This window comes from Ziziphus jujuba, chromosome 2 (assembly GCF_031755915.1).
Source record: "Ziziphus jujuba cultivar Dongzao chromosome 2, ASM3175591v1".
Taxonomy (NCBI): domain Eukaryota; kingdom Viridiplantae; phylum Streptophyta; class Magnoliopsida; order Rosales; family Rhamnaceae; genus Ziziphus; species Ziziphus jujuba.
The window spans coordinates 19,232,407-19,250,736 of NC_083380.1; the positions used below are offsets into that span (position 1 = coordinate 19,232,407).

An 18,330-nucleotide genomic window follows, 5' to 3' on the forward strand; every position below is an offset into this window, starting at 1 on the left:
CGCAGCAGGTCCGCATGCGTTCGGCGCGATCCGGGCGAGTTCCCTCGGTCGGGCCAAGAGAAAAGGGAAACTCCGAGGGTGAAAGGCGCGGGGAAAGAGAGGAAAAAAAAAAAAAAAAAAGGGGTGCAACACGAGGACTTCCCAGGAGGTCACCCATCCTAGTACTACTCTCGCCCAAGCGCGCTTAACTTCGGAGTTCTGATGGGATCCGGTGCATTAGTGCTGGTATGATCGCACCCGACATGGTGATGCTAAAGAATGGATATAAGGAAAAGAAGCAGCGCAGCAGGTCCGCATGCGTTCGGCGCGATCCGGGCGAGTTCCCTCGGTCGGGCCGGGAGAAAAGGGAAACTCCGAGGGTGAAAGGCGCGGGGAAAGAGAGGAAAAAAAAAAAAAAAGGGGTGCAACACGAGGACTTCCCAGGAGGTCACCCATCCTAGTACTACTCTCGCCCAAGCACGCTTAACTTCGGAGTTCTGATGGGATCCGGTGCATTAGTGCTGGTATGATCGCACCCGACATGGTGATGCTAAAGAATGGATATAAGGAAAAGAAGCAGCGCAGCAGGTCCGCATGCGTTCGGCGCGATCCGGGCAGCGGCATCGATGCACCGGCCCACCGAGCGAGTTCCCTCGGTCGGGCCGGGAGAAAAGGGAAACTCCGAGGGTGAAAGGCGCGGGGAAAGAGAGGAAAAAAAAAAAAAAAAAAGGGTGCAACACGAGGACTTCCCAGGAGGTCACCCATCCTAGTACTACTCTCGCCCAAGCGCGCTTAACTTCGGAGTTCTGATGGGATCCGGTGCATTAGTGCTGGTATGATCGCACCCGACATGGTGATGCTAAAGAATGGATATAAGGAAAAGAAGCAGCGCAGCAGGTCCGCATGCGTTCGGCGCGATCCGGGCGAGTTCCCTCAGTCGGGCCGGGAGAAAAGGGAAACTCCGAGGGTGAAAGGCGCGGGGAAAGAGAGGAAAAAAAAAAAAAAAAAAGGGGTGCAACACGAGGACTTCCCAGGAGGTCACCCATCCTAGTACTACTCTCGCCCAAGCACGCTTAACTTCGGAGTTCTGATGGGATCCGGTGCATTAGTGCTGGTATGATCGCACCCGACATGGTGATGCTAAAGAATGGATATAAGGAAAAGAAGCAGCGCAGCAGGTCCGCATGCGTTCGGCGCGATCCGGGCGAGTTCCCTCGGTCGGGCCGGGAGAAAAGGGAAACTCCGAGGGTGAAAGGCGCGGGGAAAGAGAGGAAAAAAAAAAAAAAAAGGGGTGCAACACGAGGACTTCCCAGGAGGTCACCCATCCTAGTACTACTCTCGCCCAAGCACGCTTAACTTCGGAGTTCTGATGGGATCCGGTGCATTAGTGCTGGTATGATCGCACCCGACATGGTGATGCTAAAGAATGGATATAAGGAAAAGAAGCAGCGCAGCAGGTCCGCATGCGTTCGGCGCGATCCGGGCAGCGGCATCGATGCACCGGCCCACCGAGCGAGTTCCCTCGGTCGGGCCGGCAGAAAAGGGAAACTCCGAGGGTGAAAGGCGCGGGGAAAGAGAGGAAAAAAAAAAAAAAAAAAAGGGTGCAACACGAGGACTTCCCAGGAGGTCACCCATCCTAGTACTACTCTCGCCCAAGCACGCTTAACTTCGGAGTTCTGATGGGATCCGGTGCATTAGTGCTGGTATGATCGCACCCGACATGGTGATGCTAAAGAATGGATATAAGGAAAAGAAGCAGCGCAGCAGGTCCGCATGCGTTCGGCGCGATCCGGGCGAGTTCCCTCGGTCGGGCCAAGAGAAAAGGGAAACTCCGAGGGTGAAAGGCGCGGGGAAAGAGAGGAAAAAAAAAAAAAAAAAAGGGGTGCAACACGAGGACTTCCCAGGAGGTCACCCATCCTAGTACTACTCTCGCCCAAGCACGCTTAACTTCGGAGTTCTGATGGGATCCGGTGCATTAGTGCTGGTATGATCGCACCCAACATGGTGATGCTAAAGAATGGATATAAGGAAAAGAAGCAGCGCAGCAGGTCCGCATGCGTTCGGCGCGATCCGGGCGAGTTCCCTCGGTCGGGCCGGGAGAAAAGGGAAACTCCGAGGGTGAAAGGCGCGGGGAAAGGGAGGAAAAAAAAAAAAAAAGGGGTGTAACACGAGGACTTCCCAGGAGGTCACCCATCCTAGTACTACTCTCGCCCAAGCACGCTTAACTTCGGAGTTCTGATGGGATCCGGTGCATTAGTGCTGGTATGATCGCACCCGACATGGTGATGCTAAAGAATGGATATAAGGAAAAGAAGCAGCGCAGCAGGTCCGCATGCGTTCGGCGCGATCCGGGCAGCGGCATCGATGCACCGGCCCACCGAGCGAGTTCCCTCGGTCGGGCCGGGAGAAAAGGGAAACTCCGAGGGTGAAAGGCGCGGGGAAAGAGAGGAAAAAAAAAAAAAAAAAAGGGTGCAACACGAGGACTTCCCAGGAGGTCACCCATCCTAGTACTACTCTCGCCCAAGCGCGCTTAACTTCGGAGTTCTGATGGGATCCGGTGCATTAGTGCTGGTATGATCGCACCCGACATGGTGATGCTAAAGAATGGATATAAGGAAAAGAAGCAGCGCAGCAGGTCCGCATGCGTTCGGCGCGATCCGGGCGAGTTCCCTCAGTCGGGCCGGGAGAAAAGGGAAACTCCGAGGGTGAAAGGCGCGGGGAAAGAGAGGAAAAAAAAAAAAAAAAAAAGGGGTGCAACACGAGGACTTCCCAGGAGGTCACCCATCCTAGTACTACTCTCGCCCAAGCACGCTTAACTTCGGAGTTCTGATGGGATCCGGTGCATTAGTGCTGGTATGATCGCACCCGACATGGTGATGCTAAAGAATGGATATAAGGAAAAGAAGCAGCGCAGCAGGTCCGCATGCGTTCGGCGCGATCCGGGCAGCGGCATCGATGCACCGGCCCACCGAGCGAGTTCCCTCGGTCGGGCCGGCAGAAAAGGGAAACTCCGAGGGTGAAAGGCGCGGGGAAAGAGAGGAAAAAAAAAAAAAAAAAAAGGGTGCAACACGAGGACTTCCCAGGAGGTCACCCATCCTAGTACTACTCTCGCCCAAGCACGCTTAACTTCGGAGTTCTGATGGGATCCGGTGCATTAGTGCTGGTATGATCGCACCCGACATGGTGATGCTAAAGAATGGATATAAGGAAAAGAAGCAGCGCAGCAGGTCCGCATGCGTTCGGCGCGATCCGGGCGAGTTCCCTCGGTCGGGCCAAGAGAAAAGGGAAACTCCGAGGGTGAAAGGCGCGGGGAAAGAGAGGAAAAAAAAAAAAAAAAAAGGGGTGCAACACGAGGACTTCCCAGGAGGTCACCCATCCTAGTACTACTCTCGCCCAAGCACGCTTAACTTCGGAGTTCTGATGGGATCCGGTGCATTAGTGCTGGTATGATCGCACCCGACATGGTGATGCTAAAGAATGGATATAAGGAAAAGAAGCAGCGCAGCAGGTCCGCATGCGTTCGGCGCGATCCGGGCGAGTTCCCTCGGTCGGGCCGGGAGAAAAGGGAAACTCCGAGGGTGAAAGGCGCGGGGAAAGAGAGGAAAAAAAAAAAAAAAGGGGTGCAACACGAGGACTTCCCAGGAGGTCACCCATCCTAGTACTACTCTCGCCCAAGCACGCTTAACTTCGGAGTTCTGATGGGATCCGGTGCATTAGTGCTGGTATGATCGCACCCGACATGGTGATGCTAAAGAATGGATATAAGGAAAAGAAGCAGCGCAGCAGGTCCGCATGCGTTCGGCGCGATCCGGGCAGCGGCATCGATGCACCGGCCCACCGAGCGAGTTCCCTCGGTCGGGCCGGGAGAAAAGGGAAACTCCGAGGGTGAAAGGCGCGGGGAAAGAGAGGAAAAAAAAAAAAAAAAAAAGGGTGCAACACGAGGACTTCCCAGGAGGTCACCCATCCTAGTACTACTCTCGCCCAAGCGCGCTTAACTTCGGAGTTCTGATGGGATCCGGTGCATTAGTGCTGGTATGATCGCACCCGACATGGTGATGCTAAAGAATGGATATAAGGAAAAGAAGCAGCGCAGCAGGTCCGCATGCGTTCGGCGCGATCCGGGCGAGTTCCCTCAGTCGGGCCGGGAGAAAAGGGAAACTCCGAGGGTGAAAGGCGCGGGGAAAGAGAGGAAAAAAAAAAAAAAAAAAGGGGTGCAACACGAGGACTTCCCAGGAGGTCACCCATCCTAGTACTACTCTCGCCCAAGCACGCTTAACTTCGGAGTTCTGATGGGATCCGGTGCATTAGTGCTGGTATGATCGCACCCGACATGGTGATGCTAAAGAATGGATATAAGGAAAAGAAGCAGCGCAGCAGGTCCGCATGCGTTCGGCGCGATCCGGGCAGCGGCATCGATGCACCGGCCCACCGAGCGAGTTCCCTCGGTCGGGCCGGCAGAAAAGGGAAACTCCGAGGGTGAAAGGCGCGGGGAAAGAGAGGAAAAAAAAAAAAAAAAAAGGGTGCAACACGAGGACTTCCCAGGAGGTCACCCATCCTAGTACTACTCTCGCCCAAGCACGCTTAACTTCGGAGTTCTGATGGGATCCGGTGCATTAGTGCTGGTATGATCGCACCCGACATGGTGATGCTAAAGAATGGATATAAGGAAAAGAAGCAGCGCAGCAGGTCCGCATGCGTTCGGCGCGATCCGGGCGAGTTCCCTCGGTCGGGCCAAGAGAAAAGGGAAACTCCGAGGGTGAAAGGCGCGGGGAAAGAGAGGAAAAAAAAAAAAAAAAAAGGGGTGCAACACGAGGACTTCCCAGGAGGTCACCCATCCTAGTACTACTCTCGCCCAAGCACGCTTAACTTCGGAGTTCTGATGGGATCCGGTGCATTAGTGCTGGTATGATCGCACCCGACATGGTGATGCTAAAGAATGGATATAAGGAAAAGAAGCAGCGCAGCAGGTCCGCATGCGTTCGGCGCGATCCGGGCGAGTTCCCTCAGTCGGGCCGGGAGAAAAGGGAAACTCCGAGGGTGAAAGGCGCGGGGAAAGAGAGGAAAAAAAAAAAAAAAAAAGGGGTGCAACACGAGGACTTCCCAGGAGGTCACCCATCCTAGTACTACTCTCGCCCAAGCACGCTTAACTTCGGAGTTCTGATGGGATCCGGTGCATTAGTGCTGGTATGATCGCACCCGACATGGTGATGCTAAAGAATGGATATAAGGAAAAGAAGCAGCGCAGCAGGTCCGCATGCGTTCGGCGCGATCCGGGCAGCGGCATCGATGCACCGGCCCACCGAGCGAGTTCCCTCGGTCGGGCCGGCAGAAAAGGGAAACTCCGAGGGTGAAAGGCGCGGGGAAAGAGAGGAAAAAAAAAAAAAAAAAAGGGTGCAACACGAGGACTTCCCAGGAGGTCACCCATCCTAGTACTACTCTCGCCCAAGCACGCTTAACTTCGGAGTTCTGATGGGATCCGGTGCATTAGTGCTGGTATGATCGCACCCGACATGGTGATGCTAAAGAATGGATATAAGGAAAAGAAGCAGCGCAGCAGGTCCGCATGCGTTCGGCGCGATCCGGGCGAGTTCCCTCGGTCGGGCCAAGAGAAAAGGGAAACTCCGAGGGTGAAAGGCGCGGGGAAAGAGAGGAAAAAAAAAAAAAAAAAAGGAGTGCAACACGAGGACTTCCCAGGAGGTCACCCATCCTAGTACTACTCTCGCCCAAGCACGCTTAACTTCGGAGTTCTGATGGGATCCGGTGCATTAGTGCTGGTATGATCGCACCCGACATGGTGATGCTAAAGAATGGATATAAGGAAAAGAAGCAGCGCAGCAGGTCCGCATGCGTTCGGCGCGATCCGGGCGAGTTCCCTCGGTCGGGCCGGGAGAAAAGGGAAACTCCGAGGGTGAAAGGCGCGGGGAAAGAGAGGAAAAAAAAAAAAAAAAAGGGGTGCAACACGAGGACTTCCCAGGAGGTCACCCATCCTAGTACTACTCTCGCCCAAGCACGCTTAACTTCGGAGTTCTGATGGGATCCGGTGCATTAGTGCTGGTATGATCGCACCCGACATGGTGATGCTAAAGAATGGATATAAGGAAAAGAAGCAGCGCAGCAGGTCCGCATGCGTTCGGCGCGATCCGGGCAGCGGCATCGATGCACCGGCCCACCGAGCGAGTTCCCTCGGTCGGGCCGGGAGAAAAGGGAAACTCCGAGGGTGAAAGGCGCGGGGAAAGAGAGGAAAAAAAAAAAAAAAAAAAGGGTGCAACACGAGGACTTCCCAGGAGGTCACCCATCCTAGTACTACTCTCGCCCAAGCGCGCTTAACTTCGGAGTTCTGATGGGATCCGGTGCATTAGTGCTGGTATGATCGCACCCGACATGGTGATGCTAAAGAATGGATATAAGGAAAAGAAGCAGCGCAGCAGGTCCGCATGCGTTCGGCGCGATCCGGGCGAGTTCCCTCGGTCGGGCCGGGAGAAAAGGGAAACTCCGAGGGTGAAAGGCGCGGGGAAAGAGAGGAAAAAAAAAAAAAAAAAAGGGGTGCAACACGAGGACTTCCCAGGAGGTCACCCATCCTAGTACTACTCTCGCCCAAGCACGCTTAACTTCGGAGTTCTGATGGGATCCGGTGCATTAGTGCTGGTATGATCGCACCCAACATGGTGATGCTAAAGAATGGATATAAGGAAAAGAAGCAGCGCAGCAGGTCCGCATGCGTTCGGCGCGATCCGGGCGAGTTCCCTCGGTCGGGCCGGGAGAAAAGGGAAACTCCGAGGGTGAAAGGCGCGGGGAAAGAGAGGAAAAAAAAAAAAAAAAAAGGGTGCAACACGAGGACTTCCCAGGAGGTCACCCATCCTAGTACTACTCTCGCCCAAGCACGCTTAACTTCGGAGTTCTGATGGGATCCGGTGCATTAGTGCTGGTATGATCGCACCCGACATGGTGATGCTAAAGAATGGATATAAGGAAAAGAAGCAGCGCAGCAGGTCCGCATGCGTTCGGCGCGATCCGGGCGAGTTCCCTCGGTCGGGCCGGGAGAAAAGGGAAACTCCGAGGGTGAAAGGCGCGGGGAAAGAGAGGAAAAAAAAAAAAAAAAAGGGGTGCAACACGAGGACTTCCCAGGAGGTCACCCATCCTAGTACTACTCTCGCCCAAGCACGCTTAACTTCGGAGTTCTGATGGGATCCGGTGCATTAGTGCTGGTATGATCGCACCCGACATGGTGATGCTAAAGAATGGATATAAGGAAAAGAAGCAGCGCAGCAGGTCCGCATGCGTTCGGCGCGATCCGGGCGAGTTCCCTCGGTCGGGCCGGGAGAAAAGGGAAACTCCGAGGGTGAAAGGCGCGGGGAAAGAGAGGAAAAAAAAAAAAAAAAAAGGGTGCAACACGAGGACCCATCCTAGTACTACTCTCGCCCAGGCACGCTTAACTTCGGAGTTCTGATGGGATCCGGTGCATTAGTGCTGGTATGATCGCACCCGACATGGTGATGCTAAAGAATGGATATAAGGAAAAGAAGCAGCGCAGCAGGTCCGCATGCGTTCGGCGCGATCCGGGCGAGTTCCCTCGGTCGGGCCGAGAGAAAAGGGAAACTCCGAGGGTGAAAGGCGCGGGGAAAGAGAGGAAAAAAAAAAAAAAAAAAAAGGGGTGCAACACGAGGACTTCCCAGGAGGTCACCCATCCTAGTACTACACTCGCCCAAGCACGCTTAACTTCGGAGTTCTGATGGGATCCGGTGCATTAGTGCTGGTATGATCGCACCCGACATGGTGATGCTAAAGAATGGATATAAGGAAAAGAAGCAGCGCAGCAGGTCCGCATGCGTTCGGCGCGATCCGGGCGAGTTCCCTCGGTCGGGCCGGGAGAAAAGGGAAACTCCGAGGGTGAAAGGCGCGGGGAAAGAGAGGAAAAAAAAAAAAAAAAAAGGGGTGCAACACGAGGACTTCCCAGGAGGTCACCCATCCTAGTACTACTCTCGCCCAAGCACGCTTAACTTCGGAGTTCTGATGGGATCCGGTGCATTAGTGCTGGTATGATCGCACCCGACATGGTGATGCTAAAGAATGGATATAAGGAAAAGAAGCAGCGCAGCAGGTCCGCATGCGTTCGGCGCGATCCGGGCAGCGGCATCGATGCACCGGCCCACCGAGCGAGTTCCCTCGGTCGGGCCGGGAGAAAAGGGAAACTCCGAGGGTGAAAGGCGCGGGGAAAGAGAGGAAAAAAAAAAAAAAAAAAAGGGTGCAACACGAGGACTTCCCAGGAGGTCACCCATCCTAGTACTACTCTCGCCCAAGCGCGCTTAACTTCGGAGTTCTGATGGGATCCGGTGCATTAGTGCTGGTATGATCGCACCCGACATAGTGATGCTATAGAATGGATATAAGGAAAAGAAGCAGCGCAGCAGGTCCGCATGCGTTCGGCGCGATCCGGGCGAGTTCCCTCAGTCGGGCCGGGAGAAAAGGGAAACTCCGAGGGTGAAAGGCGCGGGGAAAGAGAGGAAAAAAAAAAAAAAAAAAGGGGTGCAACACGAGGACTTCCCAGGAGGTCACCCATCCTAGTACTACTCTCGCCCAAGCACGCTTAACTTCGGAGTTCTGATGGGATCCGGTGCATTAGTGCTGGTATGATCGCACCCGACATGGTGATGCTAAAGAATGGATATAAGGAAAAGAAGCAGCGCAGCAGGTCCGCATGCGTTCGGCGCGATCCGGGCAGCGGCATCGATGCACCGGCCCACCGAGCGAGTTCCCTCGGTCGGGCCGGGAGAAAAGGGAAACTCCGAGGGTGAAAGGCGCGGGGAAAGAGAGGAAAAAAAAAAAAAAAAAAGGGGTGCAACACGAGGACTTCCCAGGAGGTCACCCGTCCTAGTACTACTCTCGCCCAAGCACGCTTAACTTCGGAGTTCTGATGGGATCCGGTGCATTAGTGCTGGTATGATCGCACCCAACATGGTGATGCTAAAGAATGGATATAAGGAAAAGAAGCAGCGCAGCAGGTCCGCATGCGTTCGGCGCGATCCGGGCGAGTTCCCTCGGTCGGGCCGGGAGAAAAGGGAAACTCCGAGGGTGAACGGCGCAGGGAAAGAGAGGAAAAAAAAAAAAAAAAAAGGGGTGCAACACGAGGACTTCCCAGGAGGTCACCCATCCTAGTACTACTCTCGCCCAAGCACGCTTAACTTCGGAGTTCTGATGGGATCCGGTGCATTAGTGCTGGTATGATCCCACCCGACATGGTGATGCTAAAGAATGGATATAAGGAAAAGAAGCAGCGCAGCAGGTCCGCATGCGTTCGGCGCGATCCGGGCGAGTTCCCTCGGTCGGGCCGGGAGAAAAGGGAAACTCCGAGGGTGAAAGGCGCGGGGAAAGAGAGGAAAAAAAAAAAAAAAAAAGGGGTGCAACACGAGGACTTCCCAGGAGGTCACCCATCCTAGTACTACTCTCGCCCAAGCACGCTTAACTTCGGAGTTCTGATGGGATCCGGTGCATTAGTGCTGGTATGATCGCACCCGACATGGTGATGCTAAAGAATGGATATAAGGAAAAGAAGCAGCGCAGCAGGTCCGCATGCGTTCGGCGCGATCCGGGCGAGTTCCCTCGGTCGGGCCGGGAGAAAAGGGAAACTCCGAGGGTGAAAGGCGCGGGGAAAGAGAGGAAAAAAAAAAAAAAAAAAGGGTGCAACACGAGGACTTCCAAGGAGGTCACCCATCCTAGTACTACTCTCGCCCAAGCACGCTTAACTTCGGAGTTCTGATGGGATCCGGTGCATTAGTGCTGGTATGATCGCACCCGACATGGTGATGCTAAAGAATGGATATAAGGAAAAGAAGCAGCGCAGCAGGTCCGCATGCGTTCGGCGCGATCCGGGCGAGTTCCCTCGGTCGGGCCGGGAGAAAAGGGAAACTCCGAGGGTGAACGGCGCGGGGAAAGAGAGGAAAAAAAAAAAAAAAAAAAGGGGTGCAACACGAGGACTTCCCAGGAGGTCACCCATCCTAGTACTACTCTCGCCCAAGCACGCTTAACTTCGGAGTTCTGATGGGATCCGGTGCATTAGTGCTGGTATGATCGCACCCGACATGGTGATGCTAAAGAATGGATATAAGGAAAAGAAGCAGCGCAGCAGGTCCGCATGCGTTCGGCGCGATCCGGGCAGCGGCATCGATGCACCGGCCCACCGAGCGAGTTCCCTCGGTCGGGCCGGGAGAAAAGGGAAACTCCGAGGGTGAAAGGCGCGGGGAAAGAGAGGAAAAAAAAAAAAAAAAAAAAAAGGTGCAACACGAGGACTTCCCAGGAGGTCACCCATCCTAGTACTACTCTCCCCAAGCACGCTTAACTTCGGAGTTCTGATGGGATCCGGTGCATTAGTGCTGGTATGATCCCACCCGACATGGTGATGCTAAAGAATGGATATAAGGAAAAGAAGCAGCGCAGCAGGTCCGCATGCGTTCGGCGCGATCCGGGCGAGTTCCCTCGGTCGGGCCGGGAGAAAAGGGAAACTCCGAGGGTGAACGGCGCGGGGAAAGAGAGGAAAAAAAAAAAAAAAAAAAAGGGTGCAACACGAGGACTTCCCAGGAGGTCACCCATCCTAGTACTACTCTCGCCCAAGCACGCTTAACTTCGGAGTTCTGATGGGATCCGGTGCATTAGTGCTGGTATGATCGCACCCGACATGGTGATGCTAAAGAATGGATATAAGGAAAAGAAGCAGCGCAGCAGGTCCGCATGCGTTCGGCGCGATCCGGGCGAGTTCCCTCGGTCGGGCCGGGAGAAAAGGGAAACTCCGAGGGTGAAAGGCACGGGGAAAGAGAGGAAAAAAAAAAAAAAAAGGGGTGCAACACGAGGACTTCCCAGGAGGTCACCCATCCTAGTACTACTCTCGCCCAAGCACGCTTAACTTCGGAGTTCTGATTGGATCCGGTGAATTAGTGCTGGTATGATCGCACCCGACATGGTGATGCTAAAGAATGGATATAAGGAAAAGAAGCAGCGCAGCAGGTCCGCATGCGTTCGGCGCGATCCGGGCGAGTTCCCTCAGTCGGGCCGGGAGAAAAGGGAAACTCCGAGGGTGAAAGGCGCGGGGAAAGAGAGGAAAAAAAAAAAAAAAAAAAGGGGTGCAACACGAGGACTTCCCAGGAGGTCACCCAACCTAGTACTACTCTCGCCCAAGCACGCTTAACTTCGGAGTTCTGATGGGATCCGGTGCATTAGTGCTGGTATGATCGCACCCGACATGGTGATGCTAAAGAATGGATATAAGGAAAAGAAGCAGCGCAGCAGGTCCGCATGCGTTCGGCGCGATCCGGGCAGCGGCATCGATGCACCGGCCCACCGAGCGAGTTCCCTCGGTCGGGCCGGGAGAAAAGGGAAACTCCCAGGGTGAAAGGCGCGGGGAAAGAGAGGAAAAAAAAAAAAAAAAAAAAGGGTGCAACACGAGGACTTCCCAGGAGGTCACCCATCCTAGTACTACTCTCGCCCAAGCACGCTTAACTTCGGAGTTCTGATGGGATCCGGTGCATTAGTGCTGGTATGATCGCACCCGACATGGTGATGCTAAAGAATGGATATAAGGAAAAGAAGCAGCGCAGCAGGTCCGCATGCGTTCGGCGCGATCCGGGCGAGTTCCCTCGGTCGGGCCGGGAGAAAAGGGAAACTCCGAGGGTGAACGGCGCGGGGAAAGAGAGGAAAAAAAAAAAAAAAAAAAGGGGTGCAACACGAGGACTTCCCAGGAGGTCACCCATCCTAGTACTACTCTCGCCCAAGCACGCTTAACTTCGGAGTTCTGATGGGATCCGGTGCATTAGTGCTGGTATGATCGCACCCGACATGGTGATGCTAAAGAATGGATATAAGGAAAAGAAGCAGCGCAGCAGGTCCGCATGCGTTCGGCGCGATCCGGGCAGCGGCATCGATGCACCGGCCCACCGAGCGAGTTCCCTCGGTCGGGCCGGGAGAAAAGGGAAACTCCGAGGGTGAAAGGCGCGGGGAAAGAGAGGAAAAAAAAAAAAAAAAAAAGGGTGCAACACGAGGACTTCCCAGGAGGTCACCCATCCTAGTACTACTCTCGCCCAAGCACGCTTAACTTCGGAGTTCTGATGGGATCCGGTGCATTAGTGCTGGTATGATCGCACCCGACATGGTGATGCTAAAGAATGGATATAAGGAAAAGAAGCAGCGCAGCAGGTTCGCATGCGTTCGGCGCGATCCGGGCGAGTTCCCTCAGTCGGGCCGGGAGAAAAGGGAAACTCCGAGGGTGAAAGGCGCGGGGAAAGAGAGGAAAAAAAAAAAAAAAAAGGGGTGCAACACGAGGACTTCCCAGGAGGTCACCCATCCTAGTACTACTCTCGCCCAAGCACGCTTAACTTCGGAGTTCTGATGGGATCCGGTGCATTAGTGCTGGTATGATCGCACCCGACATGGTGATGCTAAAGAATGGATATAAGGAAAAGAAGCAGCGCAGCAGGTCCGCATGCGTTCGGCGCGATCCGGGCAGCGGCATCGATGCACCGGCCCACCGAGCGAGTTCCCTCGGTCGGGCCGGGAGAAAAGGGAAACTCCGAGGGTGAAAGGCGCGGGGAAAGAGAGGAAAAAAAAAAAAAAAAAAAAAGGGTGCAACACGAGGACTTCCCAGGAGGTCACCCATCCTAGTACTACTCTCGCCCAAGCACGCTTAACTTCGGAGTTCTGATGGGATCCGGTGCATTAGTGCAGGTATGATCGCACCCGACATGGTGATGCTAAAGAATGGATATAAAGGAAAAGAAGCAGCGCAGCAGGTCCGCATGCGTTCGGCGCGATCCGGGCGAGTTCCCTCGGTCGGGCCAAGAGAAAAGGGAAACTCCGAGGGTGAAAGGCGCGGGGAAAGAGAGGAAAAAAAAAAAAAAAAAAGGGGTGCAACACGAGGACTTCCCAGGAGGTCACCCATCCTAGTACTACTCTCGCCCAAGCACGCTTAACTTCGGAGTTCTGATGGGATCCGGTGCATTAGTGCTGGTATGATCGCACCCGACATGGTGATGCTAAAGAATGGATATAAGGAAAAGAAGCAGCGCAGCAGGTCCGCATGCGTTCGGCGCGATCCGGGCAGCGGCATCGATGCACCGGCCCACCGAGCGAGTTCCCTCGGTCGGGCCGGGAGAAAAGGGAAACTCCGAGGGTGAAAGGCGCGGGGAAAGAGAGGAAAAAAAAAAAAAAAAAAAAAGGGTGCAACACGAGGACTTCCCAGGAGGTCACCCATCCTAGTACTACTCTCGCCCAAGCACGCTTAACTTCGGAGTTCTGATGGGATCCGGTGCATTAGTGCTGGTATGATCGCACCCGACATGGTGATGCTAAAGAATGGATATAAGGAAAAGAAGCAGCGCAGCAGGTCCGCATGCGTTCGGCGCGATCCGGGCGAGTTCCCTCGGTCGGGCCGGGAGAAAAGGGAAACTCCGAGGGTGAACGGCGCGGGGAAAGAGAGGAAAAAAAAAAAAAAAAAAAGGGGTGCAACACGAGGACTTCCCAGGAGGTCACCCATCCTAGTACTACTCTCGCCCAAGCACGCTTAACTTCGGAGTTCTGATGGGATCCGGTGCATTAGTGCTGGTATGATCGCACCCGACATGGTGATGCTAAAGAATGGATATAAGGAAAAGAAGCAGCGCAGCAGGTCCGCATGCGTTCGGCGCGATCCGGGCAGCGGCATCGATGCACCGGCCCACCGAGCGAGTTCCCTCGGTCGGGCCGGGAGAAAAGGGAAACTCCGAGGGTGAAAGGCGCGGGGAAAGAGAGGAAAAAAAAAAAAAAAAAAAAAGGGTGCAACACGAGGACTTCCCAGGAGGTCACCCATCCTAGTACTACTCTCGCCCAAGCACGCTTAACTTCGGAGTTCTGATGGGATCCGGTGCATAAGTGCAGGTATGATCGCACCCGACATGGTGATGCTAAAGAATGGATATAAAGGAAAAGAAGCAGCGCAGCAGGTCCGCATGCGTTCGGCGCGATCCGGGCGAGTTCCCTCGGTCGGGCCGGGAGAAAAGGGAAACTCCGAGGGTGAACGGCGCGGGGAAAGAGAGGAAAAAAAAAAAAAAAAAAGGGGTGCAACACGAGGACTTCCCAGGAGGTCACCCATCCTAGTACTACTCTCGCCCAAGCACGCTTAACTTCGGAGTTCTGATGGGATCCGGTGCATTAGTGCTGGTATGATCGCACCCGACATGGTGATGCTAAAGAATGGATATAAGGAAAAGAAGCAGCGCAGCAGGTCCGCATGCGTTCGGCGCGATCCGGGCAGCGGCATCGATGCACCGGCCCACCGAGCGAGTTCCCTCGGTCGGGCCGGGAGAAAAGGGAAACTCCGAGGGTGAAAGGCGCGGGGAAAGAGAGGAAAAAAAAAAAAAAAAAAAGGGTGCAACACGAGGACTTCCCAGGAGGTCACCCATCCTAGTACTACTCTCGCCCAAGCACGCTTAACTTCGGAGTTCTGATGGGATCCGGTGCATTAGTGCTGGTATGATCGCACCCGACATGGTGATGCTAAAGAATGGATATAAGGAAAAGAAGCAGCGCAGCAGGTCCGCATGCGTTCGGCGCGATCCGGGCGAGTTCCCTCGGTCGGGCCGGGAGAAAAGGGAAACTCCGAGGGTGAAAGGCGCGGGGAAAGAGAGGAAAAAAAAAAAAAAAAAAAGGGTGCAACACGAGGACTTCCCAGGAGGTCACCCATCCTAGTACTACTCTCGCCCAAGCACGCTTAACTTCGGAGTTCTGATGGGATCCGGTGCATTAGTGCTGGTATGATCGCACCCGACATGGTGATGCTAAAGAATGGATATAAGGAAAAGAAGCAGCGCAGCAGGTCCGCATGCGTTCGGCGCGATCCGGGCGAGTTCCCTCGGTCGGGCCGGGAGAAAAGGGAAACTCCGAGGGTGAAAGGCGCGGGGAAAGAGAGGAAAAAAAAAAAAAAAAAAGGGGTGCAACACGAGGAATTCCCAGGAGGTCACCCATCCTAGTACTACTCTCGCCCAAGCACGCTTAACTTCGGAGTTCTGATGGGATCCGGTGCATTAGTGCTGTTATGATCGCACCCGACATGGTGATGCTAAAGAATGGATATAAGGAAAAGAAGCAGCGCAGCAGGTCCGCATGCGTTCGGCGCGATCCGGGCGAGTTCCCTCGGTCGGGCCGGGAGAAAAGGGAAACTCCGAGGGTGAACGGCGCGGGGAAAGAGAGGAAAAAAAAAAAAAAAAAAGGGGTGCAACACGAGGACTTCCCAGGAGGTCACCCATCCTAGTACTACTCTCGCCCAAGCACGCTTAACTTCGGAGTTCTAATGGGATCCGGTGCATTAGTGCTGGTATGATCGCACCCGACATGGTGATGCTAAAGAATGGATATAAGGAAAAGAAGCAGCGCAGCAGGTCCGCATGCGTTCGGCGCGATCCGGGCAGCGGCATCGATGCACCGGCCCACCGAGCGAGTTCCCTCGGTCGGGCCGGGAGAAAAGGGAAACTCCGAGGGTGAAAGGCGCGGGGAAAGAGAGGAAAAAAAAAAAAAAAAAAAAAGGGTGCAACACGAGGACTTCCCAGGAGGTCACCCATCCTAGTACTACTCTCGCCCAAGCACGCTTAACTTCGGAGTTCTGATGGGATCCGGTGCATTAGTGCAGGTATGATCGCACCCGACATGGTGATGCTAAAGAATGGATATAAAGGAAAAGAAGCAGCGCAGCAGGTCCGCATGCGTTCGGCGCGATCCGGGCGAGTTCCCTCGGTCGGGCCGGGAGAAAAGGGAAACTCCGAGGGTGAAAGGCGCGGGGAAAGAGAGGAAAAAAAAAAAAAAAAAAAGGGTGCAACACGAGGACTTCCCAGGAGGTCACCCATCCTAGTACTACTCTCGCCCAAGCACGCTTAACTTCGGAGTTCTGATGGGATCCGGTGCATTAGTGCTGGTATGATCGCACCCGACATGGTGATGCTAAAGAATGGATATAAGGAAAAGAAGCAGCGCAGCAGGTCCGCATGCGTTCGGCGCGATCCGGGCGAGTTCCCTCGGTCGGGCCGGGAGAAAAGGGAAACTCCGAGGGTGAAAGGCGCGGGGAAAGAGAGGAAAAAAAAAAAAAAAAAAAGGGTGCAACACGAGGACTTCCCAGGAGGTCACCCATCCTAGTACTACTCTCGCCCAAGCACGCTTAACTTCGGAGTTCTGATGGGATCCGGTGCATTAGTGCTGGTATGATCGCACCCGACATGGTGATGCTAAAGAATGGATATAAGGAAAAGAAGCAGCGCAGCAGGTCCGCATGCGTTCGGCGCGATCCGGGCGAGTTCCCTCGGTCGGGCCGGGAGAAAAGGGAAACTCCGAGGGTGAAAGGCGCGGGGAAAGAGAGGAAAAAAAAAAAAAAAAAAGGGGTGCAACACGAGGAATTCCCAGGAGGTCACCCATCCTAGTACTACTCTCGCCCAAGCACGCTTAACTTCGGAGTTCTGATGGGATCCGGTGCATTAGTGCTGTTATGATCGCACCCGACATGGTGATGCTAAAGAATGGATATAAGGAAAAGAAGCAGCGCAGCAGGTCCGCATGCGTTCGGCGCGATCCGGGCGAGTTCCCTCGGTCGGGCCAAGAGAAAAGGGAAACTCCGAGGGTGAACGGCGCGGGGAAAGAGAGGAAAAAAAAAAAAAAAAAAAGGGGTGCAACACGAGGACTTCCCAGGAGGTCACCCATCCTAGTACTACTCTCGCCCAAGCACGCTTAACTTCGGAGTTCTGATGGGATCCGGTGCATTAGTGCTGGTATGATCGCACCCGACATGGTGATGCTAAAGAATGGATATAAGGAAAAGAAGCAGCGCAGCAGGTCCGCATGCGTTCGGCGCGATCCGGGCAGCGGCATCGATGCACCGGCCCACCGAGCGAGTTCCCTCGGTCGGGCCGGGAGAAAAGGGAAACTCCGAGGGTGAAAGGCGCGGGGAAAGAGAGGAAAAAAAAAAAAAAAAAAAGGGTGCAACACGAGGACTTCCCAGGAGGTCACCCATCCTAGTACTACTCTCGCCCAAGCTCGCTTAACTTCGGAGTTCTGATGGGATCCGGTGCATTAGTGCTGGTATGATCGCACCCGACATGGTGATGCTAAAGAATGGATATAAGGAAAAGAAGCAGCGCAGCAGGTTCGCATGCGTTCGGCGCGATCCGGGCGAGTTCCCTCAGTCGGGCCGGGAGAAAAGGGAAACTCCGAGGGTGAAAGGCGCGGGGAAAGAGAGGAAAAAAAAAAAAAAAAAAAGGGGTGCAACACGAGGACTTCCCAGGAGGTCACCCATCCTAGTACTACTCTCGCCCAAGCACGCTTAACTTCGGAGTTCTGATGGGATCCGGTGCATTAGTGCTGGTATGATCGCACCCGACATGGTGATGCTAAAGAATGGATATAAGGAAAAGAAGCAGCGCAGCAGGTCCGCATGCGTTCGGCGCGATCCGGGCAGCGGCATCGATGCACCGGCCCACCGAGCGAGTTCCCTCGGTCGGGCCGGGAGAAAAGGGAAACTCCGAGGGTGAAAGGCGCGGGGAAAGAGAGGAAAAAAAAAAAAAAAAAAAAGGGTGCAACACGAGGACTTCCCAGGAGGTCACCCATCCTAGTACTACTCTCGCCCAAGCACGCTTAACTTCGGAGTTCTGATGGGATCCGGTGCATTAGTGCTGGTATGATCACACCCGACATGGTGATGCTAAAGAATGGATATAAGGAAAAGAAGCAGCGCAGCAGGTCCGCATGCGTTCGGCGCGATCCGGGCGAGTTCCCTCGGTCGGGCCGGGAGAAAAGGGAAACTCCGAGGGTGAACGGCGCGGGGAAAGAGAGGAAAAAAAAAAAAAAAAAAAGGGGTGCAACACGAGGACTTCCCAGGAGGTCACCCATCCTAGTACTACTCTCGCCCAAGCACGCTTAACTTCGGAGTTCTGATGGGATCCGGTGCATTAGTGCTGGTATGATCGCACCCGACATGGTGATGCTAAAGAATGGATATAAGGAAAAGAAGCAGCGCAGCAGGTCCGCATGCGTTCGGCGCGATCCGGGCAGCGGCATCGATGCACCGGCCCACCGAGCGAGTTCCCTCGGTCGGGCCGGGAGAAAAGGGAAACTCCGAGGGTGAAAGGCGCGGGGAAAGAGAGGAAAAAAAAAAAAAAAAAAAAAGGGTGCAACACGAGGACTTCCCAGGAGGTCACCCATCCTAGTACTACTCTCGCCCAAGCACGCTTAACTTCGGAGTTCTGATGGGATCCGGTGCATAAGTGCAGGTATGATCGCACCCGACATGGTGATGCTAAAGAATGGATATAAAGGAAAAGAAGCAGCGCAGCAGGTCCGCATGCGTTCGGCGCG

The 18,330-nt window shown here is 54.4% G+C and overlaps 62 non-coding genes and 1 pseudogene across 62 annotated transcripts; all 63 read right to left on the bottom strand.

The window, feature by feature from the left end:
- Positions 1-120: 120 nt before the first annotated feature.
- Positions 121-239, bottom strand: LOC132801657 (5S ribosomal RNA). Its single transcript, XR_009636777.1, has one exon. It is a non-coding gene; the product is annotated as a 5S ribosomal RNA (ribosomal RNA).
- A 159-nt stretch (positions 240-398) lies between these two features.
- LOC132801539 (5S ribosomal RNA) lies at positions 399-517 on the bottom strand. Its single transcript, XR_009636655.1, has one exon. It is a non-coding gene; the product is annotated as a 5S ribosomal RNA (ribosomal RNA).
- A 190-nt stretch (positions 518-707) lies between these two features.
- On the bottom strand, positions 708-826 carry LOC132801736 (5S ribosomal RNA). The gene has a single exon (XR_009636856.1). It is a non-coding gene; the product is annotated as a 5S ribosomal RNA (ribosomal RNA).
- Positions 827-988: 162 nt separating this feature from the next.
- Positions 989-1,107, bottom strand: LOC132801550 (5S ribosomal RNA). Its single transcript, XR_009636667.1, has one exon. It is a non-coding gene; the product is annotated as a 5S ribosomal RNA (ribosomal RNA).
- Positions 1,108-1,267: 160 nt separating this feature from the next.
- On the bottom strand, positions 1,268-1,386 carry LOC132801562 (5S ribosomal RNA). Its single transcript, XR_009636679.1, has one exon. It is a non-coding gene; the product is annotated as a 5S ribosomal RNA (ribosomal RNA).
- A 191-nt stretch (positions 1,387-1,577) lies between these two features.
- LOC132800989 (5S ribosomal RNA) lies at positions 1,578-1,696 on the bottom strand. The gene has a single exon (XR_009636105.1). It is a non-coding gene; the product is annotated as a 5S ribosomal RNA (ribosomal RNA).
- A 162-nt stretch (positions 1,697-1,858) lies between these two features.
- On the bottom strand, positions 1,859-1,977 carry LOC132801573 (5S ribosomal RNA). The gene has a single exon (XR_009636690.1). It is a non-coding gene; the product is annotated as a 5S ribosomal RNA (ribosomal RNA).
- Positions 1,978-2,136: 159 nt separating this feature from the next.
- LOC132801679 (5S ribosomal RNA) lies at positions 2,137-2,255 on the bottom strand. Its single transcript, XR_009636799.1, has one exon. It is a non-coding gene; the product is annotated as a 5S ribosomal RNA (ribosomal RNA).
- A 190-nt stretch (positions 2,256-2,445) lies between these two features.
- Positions 2,446-2,564, bottom strand: LOC132801737 (5S ribosomal RNA). The gene has a single exon (XR_009636857.1). It is a non-coding gene; the product is annotated as a 5S ribosomal RNA (ribosomal RNA).
- A 163-nt stretch (positions 2,565-2,727) lies between these two features.
- LOC132801584 (5S ribosomal RNA) lies at positions 2,728-2,846 on the bottom strand. The gene has a single exon (XR_009636702.1). It is a non-coding gene; the product is annotated as a 5S ribosomal RNA (ribosomal RNA).
- A 191-nt stretch (positions 2,847-3,037) lies between these two features.
- LOC132800990 (5S ribosomal RNA) lies at positions 3,038-3,156 on the bottom strand. Its single transcript, XR_009636106.1, has one exon. It is a non-coding gene; the product is annotated as a 5S ribosomal RNA (ribosomal RNA).
- A 162-nt stretch (positions 3,157-3,318) lies between these two features.
- LOC132801596 (5S ribosomal RNA) lies at positions 3,319-3,437 on the bottom strand. The gene has a single exon (XR_009636715.1). It is a non-coding gene; the product is annotated as a 5S ribosomal RNA (ribosomal RNA).
- A 159-nt stretch (positions 3,438-3,596) lies between these two features.
- LOC132801607 (5S ribosomal RNA) lies at positions 3,597-3,715 on the bottom strand. The gene has a single exon (XR_009636727.1). It is a non-coding gene; the product is annotated as a 5S ribosomal RNA (ribosomal RNA).
- A 191-nt stretch (positions 3,716-3,906) lies between these two features.
- LOC132801738 (5S ribosomal RNA) lies at positions 3,907-4,025 on the bottom strand. Its single transcript, XR_009636858.1, has one exon. It is a non-coding gene; the product is annotated as a 5S ribosomal RNA (ribosomal RNA).
- Positions 4,026-4,187: 162 nt separating this feature from the next.
- Positions 4,188-4,306, bottom strand: LOC132801618 (5S ribosomal RNA). The gene has a single exon (XR_009636738.1). It is a non-coding gene; the product is annotated as a 5S ribosomal RNA (ribosomal RNA).
- A 190-nt stretch (positions 4,307-4,496) lies between these two features.
- LOC132800991 (5S ribosomal RNA) lies at positions 4,497-4,615 on the bottom strand. The gene has a single exon (XR_009636107.1). It is a non-coding gene; the product is annotated as a 5S ribosomal RNA (ribosomal RNA).
- A 162-nt stretch (positions 4,616-4,777) lies between these two features.
- Positions 4,778-4,896, bottom strand: LOC132801629 (5S ribosomal RNA). Its single transcript, XR_009636749.1, has one exon. It is a non-coding gene; the product is annotated as a 5S ribosomal RNA (ribosomal RNA).
- Positions 4,897-5,058: 162 nt separating this feature from the next.
- LOC132801640 (5S ribosomal RNA) lies at positions 5,059-5,177 on the bottom strand. The gene has a single exon (XR_009636760.1). It is a non-coding gene; the product is annotated as a 5S ribosomal RNA (ribosomal RNA).
- A 190-nt stretch (positions 5,178-5,367) lies between these two features.
- LOC132800992 (5S ribosomal RNA) lies at positions 5,368-5,486 on the bottom strand. The gene has a single exon (XR_009636108.1). It is a non-coding gene; the product is annotated as a 5S ribosomal RNA (ribosomal RNA).
- A 162-nt stretch (positions 5,487-5,648) lies between these two features.
- Positions 5,649-5,767, bottom strand: LOC132801239 (5S ribosomal RNA). The gene has a single exon (XR_009636355.1). It is a non-coding gene; the product is annotated as a 5S ribosomal RNA (ribosomal RNA).
- A 161-nt stretch (positions 5,768-5,928) lies between these two features.
- On the bottom strand, positions 5,929-6,047 carry LOC132801651 (5S ribosomal RNA). Its single transcript, XR_009636771.1, has one exon. It is a non-coding gene; the product is annotated as a 5S ribosomal RNA (ribosomal RNA).
- Positions 6,048-6,238: 191 nt separating this feature from the next.
- Positions 6,239-6,357, bottom strand: LOC132801739 (5S ribosomal RNA). Its single transcript, XR_009636859.1, has one exon. It is a non-coding gene; the product is annotated as a 5S ribosomal RNA (ribosomal RNA).
- A 162-nt stretch (positions 6,358-6,519) lies between these two features.
- On the bottom strand, positions 6,520-6,638 carry LOC132801662 (5S ribosomal RNA). The gene has a single exon (XR_009636782.1). It is a non-coding gene; the product is annotated as a 5S ribosomal RNA (ribosomal RNA).
- Positions 6,639-6,799: 161 nt separating this feature from the next.
- On the bottom strand, positions 6,800-6,918 carry LOC132800993 (5S ribosomal RNA). Its single transcript, XR_009636109.1, has one exon. It is a non-coding gene; the product is annotated as a 5S ribosomal RNA (ribosomal RNA).
- A 161-nt stretch (positions 6,919-7,079) lies between these two features.
- On the bottom strand, positions 7,080-7,198 carry LOC132801674 (5S ribosomal RNA). Its single transcript, XR_009636794.1, has one exon. It is a non-coding gene; the product is annotated as a 5S ribosomal RNA (ribosomal RNA).
- Positions 7,199-7,359: 161 nt separating this feature from the next.
- Positions 7,360-7,463, bottom strand: LOC132802711 (5S ribosomal RNA; annotated as a pseudogene).
- Positions 7,464-7,627: 164 nt separating this feature from the next.
- On the bottom strand, positions 7,628-7,746 carry LOC132801355 (5S ribosomal RNA). Its single transcript, XR_009636471.1, has one exon. It is a non-coding gene; the product is annotated as a 5S ribosomal RNA (ribosomal RNA).
- Positions 7,747-7,908: 162 nt separating this feature from the next.
- Positions 7,909-8,027, bottom strand: LOC132801685 (5S ribosomal RNA). Its single transcript, XR_009636805.1, has one exon. It is a non-coding gene; the product is annotated as a 5S ribosomal RNA (ribosomal RNA).
- Positions 8,028-8,218: 191 nt separating this feature from the next.
- On the bottom strand, positions 8,219-8,337 carry LOC132801741 (5S ribosomal RNA). Its single transcript, XR_009636861.1, has one exon. It is a non-coding gene; the product is annotated as a 5S ribosomal RNA (ribosomal RNA).
- A 162-nt stretch (positions 8,338-8,499) lies between these two features.
- On the bottom strand, positions 8,500-8,618 carry LOC132801696 (5S ribosomal RNA). The gene has a single exon (XR_009636816.1). It is a non-coding gene; the product is annotated as a 5S ribosomal RNA (ribosomal RNA).
- A 191-nt stretch (positions 8,619-8,809) lies between these two features.
- Positions 8,810-8,928, bottom strand: LOC132801559 (5S ribosomal RNA). Its single transcript, XR_009636676.1, has one exon. It is a non-coding gene; the product is annotated as a 5S ribosomal RNA (ribosomal RNA).
- A 162-nt stretch (positions 8,929-9,090) lies between these two features.
- On the bottom strand, positions 9,091-9,209 carry LOC132801646 (5S ribosomal RNA). Its single transcript, XR_009636766.1, has one exon. It is a non-coding gene; the product is annotated as a 5S ribosomal RNA (ribosomal RNA).
- Positions 9,210-9,371: 162 nt separating this feature from the next.
- Positions 9,372-9,490, bottom strand: LOC132801707 (5S ribosomal RNA). The gene has a single exon (XR_009636827.1). It is a non-coding gene; the product is annotated as a 5S ribosomal RNA (ribosomal RNA).
- Positions 9,491-9,651: 161 nt separating this feature from the next.
- LOC132801645 (5S ribosomal RNA) lies at positions 9,652-9,770 on the bottom strand. Its single transcript, XR_009636765.1, has one exon. It is a non-coding gene; the product is annotated as a 5S ribosomal RNA (ribosomal RNA).
- A 163-nt stretch (positions 9,771-9,933) lies between these two features.
- On the bottom strand, positions 9,934-10,052 carry LOC132801718 (5S ribosomal RNA). Its single transcript, XR_009636838.1, has one exon. It is a non-coding gene; the product is annotated as a 5S ribosomal RNA (ribosomal RNA).
- Positions 10,053-10,245: 193 nt separating this feature from the next.
- On the bottom strand, positions 10,246-10,363 carry LOC132802601 (5S ribosomal RNA). Its single transcript, XR_009637728.1, has one exon. It is a non-coding gene; the product is annotated as a 5S ribosomal RNA (ribosomal RNA).
- A 163-nt stretch (positions 10,364-10,526) lies between these two features.
- LOC132800995 (5S ribosomal RNA) lies at positions 10,527-10,645 on the bottom strand. Its single transcript, XR_009636111.1, has one exon. It is a non-coding gene; the product is annotated as a 5S ribosomal RNA (ribosomal RNA).
- Positions 10,646-10,805: 160 nt separating this feature from the next.
- LOC132802017 (5S ribosomal RNA) lies at positions 10,806-10,924 on the bottom strand. Its single transcript, XR_009637138.1, has one exon. It is a non-coding gene; the product is annotated as a 5S ribosomal RNA (ribosomal RNA).
- A 163-nt stretch (positions 10,925-11,087) lies between these two features.
- LOC132801354 (5S ribosomal RNA) lies at positions 11,088-11,206 on the bottom strand. Its single transcript, XR_009636470.1, has one exon. It is a non-coding gene; the product is annotated as a 5S ribosomal RNA (ribosomal RNA).
- A 192-nt stretch (positions 11,207-11,398) lies between these two features.
- On the bottom strand, positions 11,399-11,517 carry LOC132800996 (5S ribosomal RNA). Its single transcript, XR_009636112.1, has one exon. It is a non-coding gene; the product is annotated as a 5S ribosomal RNA (ribosomal RNA).
- Positions 11,518-11,680: 163 nt separating this feature from the next.
- LOC132801729 (5S ribosomal RNA) lies at positions 11,681-11,799 on the bottom strand. Its single transcript, XR_009636849.1, has one exon. It is a non-coding gene; the product is annotated as a 5S ribosomal RNA (ribosomal RNA).
- A 191-nt stretch (positions 11,800-11,990) lies between these two features.
- On the bottom strand, positions 11,991-12,109 carry LOC132800997 (5S ribosomal RNA). The gene has a single exon (XR_009636113.1). It is a non-coding gene; the product is annotated as a 5S ribosomal RNA (ribosomal RNA).
- Positions 12,110-12,270: 161 nt separating this feature from the next.
- Positions 12,271-12,389, bottom strand: LOC132801740 (5S ribosomal RNA). Its single transcript, XR_009636860.1, has one exon. It is a non-coding gene; the product is annotated as a 5S ribosomal RNA (ribosomal RNA).
- Positions 12,390-12,582: 193 nt separating this feature from the next.
- Positions 12,583-12,701, bottom strand: LOC132801339 (5S ribosomal RNA). The gene has a single exon (XR_009636455.1). It is a non-coding gene; the product is annotated as a 5S ribosomal RNA (ribosomal RNA).
- Positions 12,702-12,864: 163 nt separating this feature from the next.
- Positions 12,865-12,983, bottom strand: LOC132801752 (5S ribosomal RNA). Its single transcript, XR_009636872.1, has one exon. It is a non-coding gene; the product is annotated as a 5S ribosomal RNA (ribosomal RNA).
- Positions 12,984-13,176: 193 nt separating this feature from the next.
- On the bottom strand, positions 13,177-13,295 carry LOC132800998 (5S ribosomal RNA). Its single transcript, XR_009636114.1, has one exon. It is a non-coding gene; the product is annotated as a 5S ribosomal RNA (ribosomal RNA).
- A 163-nt stretch (positions 13,296-13,458) lies between these two features.
- Positions 13,459-13,577, bottom strand: LOC132801763 (5S ribosomal RNA). Its single transcript, XR_009636883.1, has one exon. It is a non-coding gene; the product is annotated as a 5S ribosomal RNA (ribosomal RNA).
- A 193-nt stretch (positions 13,578-13,770) lies between these two features.
- On the bottom strand, positions 13,771-13,889 carry LOC132801477 (5S ribosomal RNA). The gene has a single exon (XR_009636593.1). It is a non-coding gene; the product is annotated as a 5S ribosomal RNA (ribosomal RNA).
- A 163-nt stretch (positions 13,890-14,052) lies between these two features.
- LOC132801774 (5S ribosomal RNA) lies at positions 14,053-14,171 on the bottom strand. The gene has a single exon (XR_009636895.1). It is a non-coding gene; the product is annotated as a 5S ribosomal RNA (ribosomal RNA).
- A 191-nt stretch (positions 14,172-14,362) lies between these two features.
- Positions 14,363-14,481, bottom strand: LOC132800999 (5S ribosomal RNA). Its single transcript, XR_009636115.1, has one exon. It is a non-coding gene; the product is annotated as a 5S ribosomal RNA (ribosomal RNA).
- A 162-nt stretch (positions 14,482-14,643) lies between these two features.
- Positions 14,644-14,762, bottom strand: LOC132801001 (5S ribosomal RNA). The gene has a single exon (XR_009636117.1). It is a non-coding gene; the product is annotated as a 5S ribosomal RNA (ribosomal RNA).
- Positions 14,763-14,924: 162 nt separating this feature from the next.
- LOC132801873 (5S ribosomal RNA) lies at positions 14,925-15,043 on the bottom strand. The gene has a single exon (XR_009636994.1). It is a non-coding gene; the product is annotated as a 5S ribosomal RNA (ribosomal RNA).
- Positions 15,044-15,205: 162 nt separating this feature from the next.
- LOC132801268 (5S ribosomal RNA) lies at positions 15,206-15,324 on the bottom strand. Its single transcript, XR_009636384.1, has one exon. It is a non-coding gene; the product is annotated as a 5S ribosomal RNA (ribosomal RNA).
- A 193-nt stretch (positions 15,325-15,517) lies between these two features.
- Positions 15,518-15,636, bottom strand: LOC132801341 (5S ribosomal RNA). Its single transcript, XR_009636457.1, has one exon. It is a non-coding gene; the product is annotated as a 5S ribosomal RNA (ribosomal RNA).
- A 163-nt stretch (positions 15,637-15,799) lies between these two features.
- Positions 15,800-15,918, bottom strand: LOC132801002 (5S ribosomal RNA). The gene has a single exon (XR_009636118.1). It is a non-coding gene; the product is annotated as a 5S ribosomal RNA (ribosomal RNA).
- Positions 15,919-16,080: 162 nt separating this feature from the next.
- Positions 16,081-16,199, bottom strand: LOC132801003 (5S ribosomal RNA). The gene has a single exon (XR_009636119.1). It is a non-coding gene; the product is annotated as a 5S ribosomal RNA (ribosomal RNA).
- A 162-nt stretch (positions 16,200-16,361) lies between these two features.
- Positions 16,362-16,480, bottom strand: LOC132801875 (5S ribosomal RNA). Its single transcript, XR_009636996.1, has one exon. It is a non-coding gene; the product is annotated as a 5S ribosomal RNA (ribosomal RNA).
- A 163-nt stretch (positions 16,481-16,643) lies between these two features.
- LOC132801786 (5S ribosomal RNA) lies at positions 16,644-16,762 on the bottom strand. Its single transcript, XR_009636907.1, has one exon. It is a non-coding gene; the product is annotated as a 5S ribosomal RNA (ribosomal RNA).
- A 191-nt stretch (positions 16,763-16,953) lies between these two features.
- On the bottom strand, positions 16,954-17,072 carry LOC132801777 (5S ribosomal RNA). Its single transcript, XR_009636898.1, has one exon. It is a non-coding gene; the product is annotated as a 5S ribosomal RNA (ribosomal RNA).
- A 163-nt stretch (positions 17,073-17,235) lies between these two features.
- Positions 17,236-17,354, bottom strand: LOC132801797 (5S ribosomal RNA). Its single transcript, XR_009636918.1, has one exon. It is a non-coding gene; the product is annotated as a 5S ribosomal RNA (ribosomal RNA).
- Positions 17,355-17,546: 192 nt separating this feature from the next.
- LOC132801382 (5S ribosomal RNA) lies at positions 17,547-17,665 on the bottom strand. The gene has a single exon (XR_009636498.1). It is a non-coding gene; the product is annotated as a 5S ribosomal RNA (ribosomal RNA).
- A 163-nt stretch (positions 17,666-17,828) lies between these two features.
- On the bottom strand, positions 17,829-17,947 carry LOC132801808 (5S ribosomal RNA). The gene has a single exon (XR_009636929.1). It is a non-coding gene; the product is annotated as a 5S ribosomal RNA (ribosomal RNA).
- A 193-nt stretch (positions 17,948-18,140) lies between these two features.
- On the bottom strand, positions 18,141-18,259 carry LOC132801478 (5S ribosomal RNA). Its single transcript, XR_009636594.1, has one exon. It is a non-coding gene; the product is annotated as a 5S ribosomal RNA (ribosomal RNA).
- Positions 18,260-18,330: the final 71 nt, after the last annotated feature.